Below are 13632 nucleotides of genomic sequence, written 5' to 3' on the forward strand. Positions count from 1 at the left end.
TGCCCATATGCACTAATCCGGGAGCACATCTGCAGCGTCTGGGTCAATATGCCACTTCCAAGAAGCGGCGACCACTACCCGTATCCTCTGAAAGGTGCACTCTGCAACCAAAGGCGACTCCACCTCCACTTTCTCAAGTCTGCCCTCATCCTGAATCTCATAGTAGAGGCATCTGCCATCCTCAGTGTAAGCTCTGACAGCAAGCAGGATCTCCAACTATGTAAAGGCTCCCATCCACCGCCGTGGGGTGAACCACTCCTCTGTGAGTGCCTCCTGAATGTCATCCCTCATAATCAACCCCCCTCTGAAGTGACTCAGCCTCTCCACCTGGATCTCCTCTGGGAGACTGCAGAAGGCCTGCCAATCTCCAAAGCTACGTGCTGGGCCTACTGCCAAAGGTCCCCAGGAGGCTAGACGAGGCCGAGAACCCAGCATATGACCTTGCTCTGTGCGAACCGCTGGGCTCCAGATGAGCGGCTGTCTGGCCCGCTCCTCAACACAAGAAGGAGGTCGCTGAGAGAGCCCCGGTCTCAGCAGCTCCCAAGCTCTCAAGATGCTCAAGGCAAATCTGTCCTCCCATCCTCTACTGAGGCCTGTCCTCCTCATCTCTATGAAGATCCATCGAATCTCTGGTTCCCAAGCGCCCCCTGCTGGGGAGCCCGAGCCTGCAGCAGTTGCTCTACAAAGAGAAGCTCTTTCCAAGGTTCAGTGCCTGGAAGCAACCCCCGAACAATAAGCTTCCCTAATAAGGCTCTACTCTGATCGACTGGATCTATAATGCCCAAGCCTCCCTGAGCCAGCCGAAGTGTAATAACTGCCCATGCAACCTTTGCCCAGGCTGGCTGACCGTCCCGCCCAGACCAAAGAAGGTTCCTGCTCAGCCTCTGTACCTAGCTGATGCAAGAGCTCGAGAAGATCCAGCAACACGTAATGTACCACATGGTCGCTAACAGCACCTGATTTGCCACCACCACCCTCCCAGCCAAGGATAGTCGAGCTGTACTCCAATACAAAAGCTTCTTCCGAATGCTCAGAAGAAGCGAGGCAATCTGCTGCTCAGGTGACAAATCTAGTCCAATCTGGCATCCCAAATACCGCACTGCTGTGCCACGAGGAATCCATCTAAAACTGGGCTCCGGGCTCCATGACGGAGTGGGAGCACTACTGATCCAAAAGGCCACTGTCTTGCGCCAATTGATCAATGCTCCCGAAGCTGCACTAAAAACCTGGAGCGACTACTCTGCCCGAAGAAGATTGGCCTCTTGGCCATGCAAAAATAAGCCCGTGTCGTCAGCAAACTCAGCATCGAGCAAGTCCTCCCCCCGAACTGGGAGCTGGAGTCCTCTCAAACCAACCTCCTCTGCCATCAAATACATGCTCATAGCCTCGGCAAAGAAGAGAAAAAGAAAAGGGGTGAGTGGACACCCCTGACGGACTGATCTGGTCAACTCAAAACTCGGCCCCCGTCCTCCTGCAATCAACACCTGGCTACAAGCTGTGGAATACAGAGCCGCCACCCCTCTAATCCAACCTGGCTCAAAGCCCAGGCGAAGCATCGTGCCCTCTAAGAAACCCCAATCGACTCTATCATATGCCTTCTCAAAATCGAGAAGCATCACGACCAAGTCCTCACCAAGAAATCTAGCTCAGGCCGTCGCCTCCCAGAAGGTGAAAATGTTGTCAAGGATAGTACGCTCCTTGATGAATCTTGTCTGGGTAGCATGAATCAACTCCCCCAGGAAAGGATCCTCAAACTCAAGGCCTTTGCTAAGACCTTGTAGACAGTATTGAGGATCGTAATAGGTCTCCAATGCCGAATATCATCTGATACTCCCTCCCCCTTGGGGATAAGAAAGATCAAGCCCTCTGAAAAGCTCTGTGGCATCACCCAGTGTCCAAAACATACTGAAAGGCCTGGCCCCAAAAGGTCCCAATAGCGCATAAAAAAGGCAGGCGTCAGTCCGTCCTCCCCTGGGCAACTATGGCACGGCAGGACCCTCAAGGCCTCAGCAAGCTCAACCTCTGAAAGAGGTGCACCAAGAACTGTACGCATATGATCTATGACCTTCCTCTGCACATGGGCCCACACAGTCTGTCTGCAAGCATCCCGAGCCTCAGTGGTTGGCTCCGCTGAAAGCAGGTCTCTATAGAACCCAGTGGCAATGGCTCTGATCTCCCCGAGCTTAGTAGCTACCGATCCATCCGGCCTCCCAAGCTGACGGACTCTCCTGCTCGAGCATGGCAGGGTCCAGTAATCTCAAAAAACTCCCTAGTCACTCTATCACCAAGCTGCGTCCACTGAGAGGCCTGGCGACGATAGTAAAACTCGTCTCTGCTCCTCTGCCTCTCTAACCTCCTGGCGTGCCGGGCTCAGCTGGGACGCCACCCACTCACATGTAGGCTGCTGCTCCTGAAGGCGCTCAAGCGAAGCAAGGCTGTGTCTCAGTCGATGCTCCCGCTCGCGAATCTCTCCCAGCCGTGTCAAAGCTGCAGCGTGCAGAAAAGAGCTAAGCTCGATGAGTCCCTGGGCACACTGGCCTGCTGCATCCTGGTCAGAGCACTGACTATCATGCCAGATCCTCTCAATGTCCTCAGCGAGACTAGGATCTGTAAGTACCCTCTCTGGGATCCTCAACTGCAAGCTCGGCTCTTGTGTCCTCTCCTCAAGTGTCAAAATAACTGGTGCTGGTGGGAGAAGTGATTGCAATGCCCAAATCCATGCACGGAGTGATGTGGACATAGAGCAACTTCCCTAGCACAAGTCCGTGTGGTCCGTTTTCTGATGGGGTCCCAGATCCTCAACTCTAACTATCCGAATCGGGTTCTCGAAAAAGATACACAAGCATGGTAAATGGCAAAAATTTCCAACCGTGGCCCAAACGGCGCCGAAGAGGCATGAAAATCCAATCATGGATGGACAAATGTGTGGCAAGCAACCCGGATCTTGCTTGTTGTGTTCAGATGCGATTCGCACTCCGAAACTCTGTTATGGCGATTTTGCACTATCTTTGTCGGGACCCAACTTTGAAGCGCTGGGAGAAGTGATTGCGATGCCCAAATCCATGCACGGAGTGATGTGGACATAGAGCAACTTCCCTAGCACAAGTCCGTGTGGTCCGTTCTCTGATGGGGTCCCGGATCCTCAACTTCTAACTGTTCGAATCCGGGTTCTCAAAAAAGATGAACGAGCATACCAAATGGCGGAAATTTCCAACCGTGGCCCAAACGGCGCCGAAGAGGCATGAAATTCGAATCATGCATGGAAAATTGTGGGGCAAGCAACCTGGATCTAGCTGTGTACCATGCAGATCAACAAAACCAATTACTCTAAGAAGAGACCTACTTCACATGACGAGAACCAAGGAGCTACAATTGCATCCGATCTAGCTCTTAGACTACCATGTGGTGGAGCGAGAATGCATCAATCTACATTAGGAAAAAAGGCAGCTCATTTTGGGACCTTTTACGGTTTGGAAAAATAAGCTCTCAACCAATCAACAGAGGGCCAACGTAACGTTGGAAATTCACAAAAATAAGAGAAAATAGATAAAAGAAATAATATTTTATGTAGGTACAAGCGTGCTACATTAATGTGGAGATTGGTTTTTTATTCTCACAAGATCTTTGGACATGAAGATAGAATCTAGTCTGACATTTTCTCTGACAAGGGCCTTCCCGCTTCCACCTTCCTTTGAACTTTGAAATGTTGTGCTGCCTTTCCTTAGAAAGGTCTACCATTCTACACCACTACCTCATTGTGCAGCAGCCTCTTCTTTTCCAAAACTGCTCCCTTGATCCTGTTTGGCTTAGAGTAAGATGTTTCTTGTCAACTGTCTGTCTGCCCACTTTCTCTTTCTTGAAACTTCACTTTGTTATCTTGTTTACATTACTTTGCTGTGGTTATATATTCACAAGGTCTCCATGGTGAATAAAAACTATGGCCATTCTTGTGGAAGACGCTCTGTGGATGATAATGCTATGAAGGCAGAATTATACCACACATCCTTACCCCGTCGACCTGCTTCTTCTATTTCTTTGGTAGAGAATTCAAGTACAGTCAAAACGGAAGGAACTTGGGAAAGGTTTAGTGTTTTGAAAGGAGCATGGGTGCTCATGCAACCTAGCAAAAGAAAGAGACCCCAAACAAAAAACATTTTCTTGGCATCATGGAAGGGAAGAGTACGAGATTTTAAAATCACCAGAGGGAAGATATCGGTGAAAGAAGTTTTGATTCAGCATGTGTACATGCATAAAGAACTTGTCTTGTGAGACTATCCAAATGATCTTCCGCAACACAGGCCTAATTGTATATTTTTCTATTGTGGTTTTGTTCTTTATCAGGTGTATGGGTTTTTAAGATAAAGCTTTCTTTCTTTGCTTATTGACATTCTTGTGTTATTTATTTCAGATTTATACCCTTCATCGTATGAGACATGGCAAAACATTGATTGTATTCTGGGATTTCTAGATGTTTTGAATGGATCGATAGGAGAACAACAATACCAAGGTCGATGTGTAATAGAGCTAGCTCAATCGGGTATATTTTTTACTGATCATTTTTATCAGTTGCTGGATAATGCTAACACACATGGTGTGTTAAGAAAACAAGACCTTTCGGCATGGAATTCAGTGGATTGGCCTCTCCCACATTTGTGTTCCAGAGGCATATAGGGCCAAGCTTTTCAAAGAAGTACAGAAAGCTCTGAGGCCCAATATTGCCACAAGGATAATAAAAATTCCTTTATGCATGCCTCTCACAATTTTTGTAGACTTGTTTAATACCTTTCTAGTGAAGGTTTCAAAAACAATGTTCACAGTTAAAGCAACAAGTCTGGCATGCATGCCACAATTTTTGGATAAAGGTTGGGATAAGAAGATATGTAGTTCAGTGTTTTGTGAGGTTTTCCAACCTTCTATGCAACTGAAGTACATAGTTGCATCACAAAATTTTATTTTTTCTTTTTATTATAAGCGCAGTCGAATGCTAGGTACAAAACTAGTCCCAATGGATCAAGATGAAGATTCTTTTGGTGCAGAAAATAAACTTCTTGATATTGATGTTGTTGAGAATGGTGATGTGCTAGTCAATATCTCATTAAGACAATGTTGCTCCCTAGCTCAATTGCACAATGACATTCTGTTTGAGACAGAAGGTTCTATTTCAAAGGACTTTTTATTTATCTACAACAATAAGAAGGTATACCATCTGACTTATTCTAGTCTCATTAAGCACTGCTATTAGTTTACTTTACCCGATTGTTTCATATTGCTTTTTTGCAGGTGCTCAAAAGAAGAGAGAGTTCAATAAAATGCAAAGACATTGAAAATTTAAAAATTGAGATAACACAGACTCCATAAACAAAGGTATTATATTCAATAAAGTAAAATTCTGTACAGAAGTGTTTAATTATATATGTAGAACATATTCTTGACAACCATTTTCTATTTATCTACAGGCTGATCTAGAGGCTGCTCTACATGGTCCAAGCTCACCGTATCATCTTCATTTGGAGAATCTATTTTCTGCTACTCCATCCTGTCATGTACAGTCTCTTGGTGCTACTCCATTGTCTCCTCTACTGCCCCTGGAGCATCTGTTTGCTGTTGCTTCATCATCTCCAGGTTCTTGTTCTTGTGGCTTCTCCTCATCAACACTAGGTCCTTGTTTCTGTGGCACCACATCAGCATCATCTGTGTCATCAAGGTGTATGACACCTTCTCGGACTTTAGAGCTCTCACCCAACTCGACAGTAGCTGGAATAATAGGTTTGGGGGAGGCATACTTCAAAAACTTCCAAATTGTATCAGCTCTGAAACTATATACATAGTTTGAGCTGAAGCTATCTTCTCTCATCTGCAATGAGATATGATGATTTAGAACACTTTGTACCAATATTAATTTTTTTGAAGCTAAATGAAAATTATTTTTTCTTACAAGCTCTGGCTGTCCTATCTCAAAATAGCTTGAAAGTATATATTTGACACTAATCAGCACTCTCCAGCCGCCCGCAGAGCAGCTACTTGAATCATCTTGTTGTGGTGTCTGGACAATTGGAAAGATATGTTAGAAACTGTTAATATCTGAACAAAACAAAATTATTCAATAAGTTCAAAGGCATAGCATGACATAGACATCAATAGAGGGAACAACTTTCTACCTCTAAATCTATTGGCTCTATTGAATCCAAAAGATTGACATTAGGAGGACAGTGATCCAATGCATCTAGAAGCCTTCTAATACAACTGCAATACATATAATTCAGTTAGTGTGCATTAAATCAAAATAATGAAGTTTAAAGTTAAAAATAGCACACACACCACTTACAATTTCAGCTCTCTGTGTGTGTTTCGAAGAGAGTTGAATAAAAAGCATTGCTTCTGCAGGATGTCAATAGAAGCAAAGCTCCCAGTGGTCACTGCATAAGGATAAAAGCATGAAGAAATCAAAGGCTACAAGAGTTCTCAATCTTGAAGAAAAATCCCAAAAGAAGAAGTCACCCACATACTTGTTATGGTATGGAAGTAGCAAAATATCGACAACATCAAAATCGCAGTGTCTGAACCAATTGGAAATATCCATGGGAGTTTCCTTTGGATCTCTTAACTTGAAGGAAATGGCAGGATCAATAATATGAACTGTATGTTGTACAGCATGGTTAAGCCAGCTTCTCATCATGCTACATTGGACCAAACAATAATTAGGGTAGGGTGTAAAGGAGGAGGTACAATAAGGATTGTTTTGCAAACAAATGTAAAATAAAAGACACTTACTAGAGCATTGCAAGAATGATAGTATCTGAGCAATACTCATTCTTATGAGCCAATGCTGGCAAGCATGGTTTTGTCAAGTCAAAATTATTCTCTGAAGTTTCATCCTCAATATGGACAACTATGTTAGGGCCCAGCTCCTGCAACCTTCTCTGTATCTGCAACTCCATCTGTACAGTCTCCACATCTAGCAGATTTGGATTCTTTTATTTGCTGCTTCAGTGACTCCTCATAAGCAGCTTTCCCTCTGCTGGTGCTCTTTGAGTGGGTTACTTCAACAACCTTCACCTCATCTACCTTCAACTTTCTTGTAGGTGGAATTAATAATATGTCTCTCATTTTTATGTCCTGCCATTCCACAGGATGGACCAGCTTGTCATACCTCCATCTCACTCTGGACAAAGTGTTGAAGTCTTTGGCCATCAGAGTTACCCTGTGAGCATGGGCTGCTACCAGCATTGCATCTTCAAAATATTTCTCCAAGTAATCCTCTGCCATTTCCTGTAAGGAAAGAATAGCAGTCCTGTTCCACCTGAAACCAAGGTGCCAACTATCACATATTTCTCTCACTAGTCTCTGAAAAGGTGCCTTGGGGATTGCAAAGCCTATAGCTTTCTGTTGCTTCCTGATCTCCTTTAGCACACCTGCAGCATGTTTCAATCTCTTGGACTTTTGCTGGAGCAGGCTCATTGGCTTCCCCTTCCTGCCATGTGCAACTCTTCCCTTTGGAGGCACACTAGATTCCTTGATACCTGCCCCGGCTGCTGCTGCTGCAAGCCCTGGCCCCTTGCCAGCCCTCCTTGCAGTTGACTTGGTTCTTGCCATCACTCTGAAAAGCTGCATACAAAGCAATGGAAAGAGATTATAGCCATGGAGAACATGGAATGATACAAGAAGGCAATGACAAGGGTGGATAAAGCAACATTTATAAATTTGTAACAAAACGCGATTTTGACAATTTGAAATTCCTAACAGCTCACCCTCGCGTTTTCCTGCAAATACTTGAAACAACATGCTATTACATTCCTACAATGAATTCTCTGTCTTTACAACTACAAACAATATGGATTGAGTTTATGCAAGGAGTGTACAGCCTTGAATAGCCTAGAAAGACACAAAATCACAATGATAGGGGTTTTCCTGCAAATTCTTGAGGCAGCATACTGGAACATGCCTTCAGTCATTTCACTGTGTTTGCAACTTGGTGTAAGATGGATTGAGTCTATAGAAGGCAAGAAGTGATCAATCTCTCACTCAACAAGCCCAATTCAAAAGTCTTTCTGCTTGTCTTTGCAGTGGAAAAAGCTAAGGAATGCATATAATATTTATCATAATATCTAAGCTACGTCACATCACTCAGTATCTTATCCTAATATACTATTAAACAAGAAGAAAAGAATATAGAGTGTCTTACTGACCTGGAAGCTATCTGTAGGTGTGCTGTGCTGGTGATGAGTACCCTGTGCTGGGGATGAACCTGTGCTACTGGTCAGGATGCTGATGGTGCAGAGTAGGGAGGTAGAGAGGCAAGAGAGCTGAGATAGGAGAGATTAAACAGAAGTGAATAGATTAGTGCAAAATACAAATAAAGTAGCTAATAAATACCACACGTGTGGAATGTAGTCGTTTTTTCACACGTGTGGATGGGACCCAGATCTTTTGAAGTTTGAAATTTAGCACGTGTGAATGGCACTTTTTGCCTTGGAAATTGTGCCAATCATGATTTCATAATCAGATCCATTAACACTCTTCCCTCCCCGTCTTTCATCCCTGCCAGCACCCTCCCATCATCCTTTTCCTTCCCCCTCTGATCACTTCCTACCCAACACACTCCATCCACTCTGTAACCTGCCTGAAGACTACTACCACTGCCAGATCTCCAGGTTACCTAGGTTGCAGCTCAAGTTTGAAAGAGAGCAGAAGAATCACCAGGGCAACTCCAACAGTATGGAAGAGGAAAAGAAAGGTCAGAGATCTATATTCTTTTCAATGTTTTTTGATATATATTTCTTCCATCCATAGAATTCTTGAATCTTACTGCCCAGGAATCTGGTACATCACCCTAGGATTTGATTGGAGATGGATATGAATAGGACCTAGAAGTTTGCAACAAAATGCGAGGAGAGTGCTTAACATTTTCCAAATGGCCTAAATCGCGTTTTCCTACAAATTCTTATATTAGTTTTGGTTTTTATTTCTTCCTCATTGTTTTGCTCTCTTTGGCCCTGGAAAATTCCTCCTAGTATTATTTACTGTCCAGGACACTGTAAGATGATCCTAGCATTTGATTGGAGATGGATGTCAATAGAAATGGAGAATTTGCAACAAAATGCGAGGAGAGTACTTGACATTTTCCAAATGGGCCTGCATCGCGTTTTCTTGCAAATTCCTGTGTCCCTTTTGGTTTTCACTTCTTCCTCATTGTTCTGCTTTCTATGGCCCTGGGGATTTCTTCCTTGATGATGAGAAAAGTTTTTGCTTTGGAACAGTTGATTCTCAGGCCCCTCCTTTCAAGAGGAAGCTGGACTTTTCTGCTGCTATACTTAGACCACAGCAATCACCAGGTGATTCATGTGTGCTCATGAAGAGAGTTGTTTGGTGATATCCTATACATTCCCTAATTGCATATGTCAGCATATAGAATTCATGATATATAAATTTTTGTTCAGGCAAAAGCAAGAGACTGGAGCAGAAAGGTGAGTCTTTCCTCTCAAAACAAAAGGAACCAGAAGAGGACAAATCTCCAGATTTGCTCCTATTTGACTTTTGTCACAAGTGCAAGGCTCAGAGGAACTTCCACATATACCACGATATTTTCAACAGGGAGTTCACTATGAGCTCTGTACTGGAGCATCACAGAGATTTTCTTTCAGACCATTGGGATACCTTCAAACAACTGACAGAGGCAAGAAGAATTGTGGAAGGGGAAAAGGTTTTTGTGCATATAAATCATATGACAGGCTGAGGTACCATGTGAATAGAAGATTTGACAGCCTGCCTGAGGAATATAAATTCAGCTGTAACTTGCACACCAGAAAGTGTAGAGTGCTTGAGGAAACCATGGCATTTCTATAGGAATTTTAATAATTAAAGCTTGGTTTTCGGCCTATAGGATTGACACGTGCATATTCTTCAATCTCCGGCCATAGTTGCAACAAATTTTCCTCTTTCTCTACGAGCGTTGTCATTACATGAAAATCTACATACATTCTCTTGAACATTTTGCCTTGTTTTCTGATCTCATGTAATTAATCCCTTGCGTTCCTCACGTGATGCTTGTTTGTTTTTGCACTCAAAACTTTTATGACCCTTTTTTAAACAATGGAAACATAGGTCTTCACGTTGCACCTTTTTTATCATCTTTGGGGGGACAAATATGTGAAAGATTGGTTACCATTCTTCTTCTTGCCCATGTGTATTCTCTTACTTTTCCTTCTCATCGACCTTGTCTATTATCAAAATTTAGATGATCTTGCATCTCTTCATCTTCTCGACCACCCTATTCTTCTTCATTCAAATCCATGGAAGTTCGAACGCGCATGGCTCTCATCGTTTCTCCCATTTCTTCATACCTATCAATAACCCTGATAGCTTTCTCAAGAGTTACACCCACACAGAATAATCTCTGTAAAAGCTCCTCTTCTTGTCCTAGTTTGACTACTGAATTTGCTTGATGTGTAGCCATCTTGTGACTATATAACATAATTGTAAAAGAAAATCTCAAGAAAAAGAAACTCTTGGCTGTATCACAAAAATAAAATATAATATTAGCTATCCAAGACCTGCAACATCCACAACCAAGTGTGGATTGCCCAACGTATTCTTCGATACCAACTGTGATGGTCCCGAATCTAACCATATCCTAATCGTACAAGTTAATCTAAGAAAACATTAAACTCACTTAATCGTGCTATTTCTACTTAGCAATACAATCAAATCAACCTTCTCAACAAATAGCAAACAAGCATATATGCTATATCCAAGATTCTTATCACATAAACAAAGAGTCATGTAATTTGAAACAAACATTCACATAATATAAATCTCTATCAATTAAATCATATCATCTCAGTAAATCACCATGTATGTGTCTATCTCAAATTCTGTCATCATCATCACCATGCTCGACAACATGGTTAGTCATAATGACCAAAATCTTTCCAATTTAAGGCTTTCTCCGATGCATGTCCACCCCACTTTACACTTGAATAACTCAAAAATGAAAGAGATTTAGCTTTTAGAGTCTCATACACTCTTGTAGAGTTTCTTGCCCCTCTAAAACTTTCGTGTTTACCTCAACATTTGGTTGTAAACAGAGAGAAATATAAACTCTTCACAAAATAGTCCCTAATGAAGGTTATACCTAGGATCTAGCATAAACTAGTCAAATATTCTATCTTCTAATTCTTTACCTCCAAAAGTGTTTATCCTATGAGACTTTAGACTAAGGCGATCGTTTATAAATAATAAATTCAAAAATTACTCACCATTAAGCATTCCATACCTCAACTCAGATTCTCTCATATACATGCTTATCGATTTATTTATTTAATCTCAAAAGAATTTAAAGCAAATAATAAAAAGAGAGTTTGTTTACTTCCCTGATATATTTTAAGATGTCTTGATTGATTGGGAATTCATGTCTACTCTCCAGAAGTTGTGGAAGTGTTGTTTGTAGATTTGACAAGCCTCTCAGATCTGTTATCAAGGTTGCAACCTCCAACAAGCATAAATTTGCATAGAGTTATCAAAAACTAGTCATATGTTTACTTAAAATTACCATAACATGTGCGGTCTACAACCTAGCGTGGGCGAAATCACCAAAATCAACTATATGTGAAAATCGACTCCGAAAATCGATCACGTTTTACTTTTTTTATCAAATTTCAATTTGCATGTCCATCTACACACTTAAAGGATTCCTTTGAGGATTTTAACTAATTCAAAACTCAATCTTAAATTTTCACTTAATTTTAACACTTCAAATTTTCACCTCCTCTAAAGAACTGCTAAAAACCTGCTGGAATTCAATATTGAAATCTGTAACATTCAAAACTGAGGATTATCTTTAATCATAACTTGGCTAATCTCGGAGGTATGTTATAATCTCTCCTCTTAAGAAATCGTCATCCTCGACGATAAAAACATCTTATCCTCAATCATTAGACCTTGAGAAATAGTTTTTCTTACTCAACTATTATACTTGATATAGTACTTGAGAAGTCATATGCTTTTGATTTTCAAGAAAACTATAAATATCCAAATGTCTTCGTCTTGATATTTCTTCAAGTAGCCTTGGAAAGAATGACTTGATGACTTGCTTCTCTAAGATCTTAACTTGCTTCTCTAAATATCCAAATGTCTTCGTCTTGATATTTCTTCAAGTAGCCTCGGAAAGAATGACTTGATGACTTGCTTCTTTAAGATCTCTAAGAAATATCCAAATGTCTTCGTCTTGATATTTCTTCAAGTAGCCTTGGAAAGAATGACTTGATGACTTTCTTCTCTAAGATCTTAACTTGATATAATAAGCACTTAACTTGATTCTTCATTGCTTACCTATCTCTTGGATAAAATCAACATACTCAGTAATCACTACATCTATTAGACTCTCAATACTATAGCATTCTTTTCTCTCAGTATTGTTCTCTCTTTCGTTTTATATCTTCGATAGATCTTATCTTAGATCAACAATTATATATATTAAGCTAGTCATGTATACGCTAGAGTTTAGTAGGACTGTAGGTCTCCTAAACTCATCTTAATGCCATAAACTTTAACTCCAAGTAAGAAACTAGATAGATATTGAGGAATTACACAAAGTTACTTGATCTTGTAAATCAATCACTATCCATGTCAAAAATAAGCATTCTTGGAATCACAACTTACTAAACAGTAATAAATCTCATGAAAAATATTATCGCCGCATTATCTTAAACTTCAAGGTAAACAATCAACTTGCAAACTCTTATTTTCACTTTGCTTGTAGCAATAGACTTAGTCAAATTTCTTCCTTAAGAGAGAAATCCTCTATTCTTTCTTCAATTAAGAAGCTTATAAAGCAAAACAGTTTCAAAATTTATGACAAATTTGGTTACATAATCTTTCTGTTGATGGACTTGCAACCTCCAATAGATTTTCCAACTTACACTTATTAACTCATAATGATAGCTTACTATTTAATAAGAAAATATTATACTATATGAAATCCTTTTCTTGCTATGCTACAAAGCAGACATCATTTTAAATTCTACATTGCATCTTTGACCTTATAATCTCCAATCATGCAAACCTACTTCTCATGGCACAATATTCTAGCCTTTGTTGGCACTAACCAATCCATCCCGGAATTGGCATCAAAACTTCCCAAAGGCAACATATGGAAATCAACTTTCGACTTGAGGTCACTTATGATGAAAGACATATTGTTGACGTACACCTTGCATGTCTTTTGCTTTTTTGAAGCAAGCTCTACCATAAGTTTCTTTTGGTTCAATTCAGCTATTCCTAACTATTTTACCATGTGTGGTAAACTATAAGTGCTCGCTCAATCAATCAACACTTGAAATATATTATTCGTCATCTTGATAGGAATTTTTAATAATTGAAGCTTGGTTTTTGGCCTTACCTGCTTGAACAGTGGCATTGACATGTGCATATTCTTCAATCTCCTCGGTCACAGTTGCAACAGCTTTTTCTCTTGCTCCACAAGCATTGTCATTACTTGAAAATCCACGTACATTCTCTTGCACATTTTGCCTTGTTTTTTTATCTCTTGTAGTTAATCTCTCATGCATTAGTTTTTGCACTCATTAGTTTTATGACCCTTTTCTAAACAACAAAAACACAGGTCTTCACATCGCA

This window comes from Cibotium barometz, chromosome 43 (genome assembly GCF_041138505.1).
Source record: "Cibotium barometz isolate CiBa-2024 chromosome 43, ASM4113850v1, whole genome shotgun sequence".
Classification (NCBI taxonomy): Eukaryota; Viridiplantae; Streptophyta; class Polypodiopsida; order Cyatheales; family Cibotiaceae; genus Cibotium; species Cibotium barometz.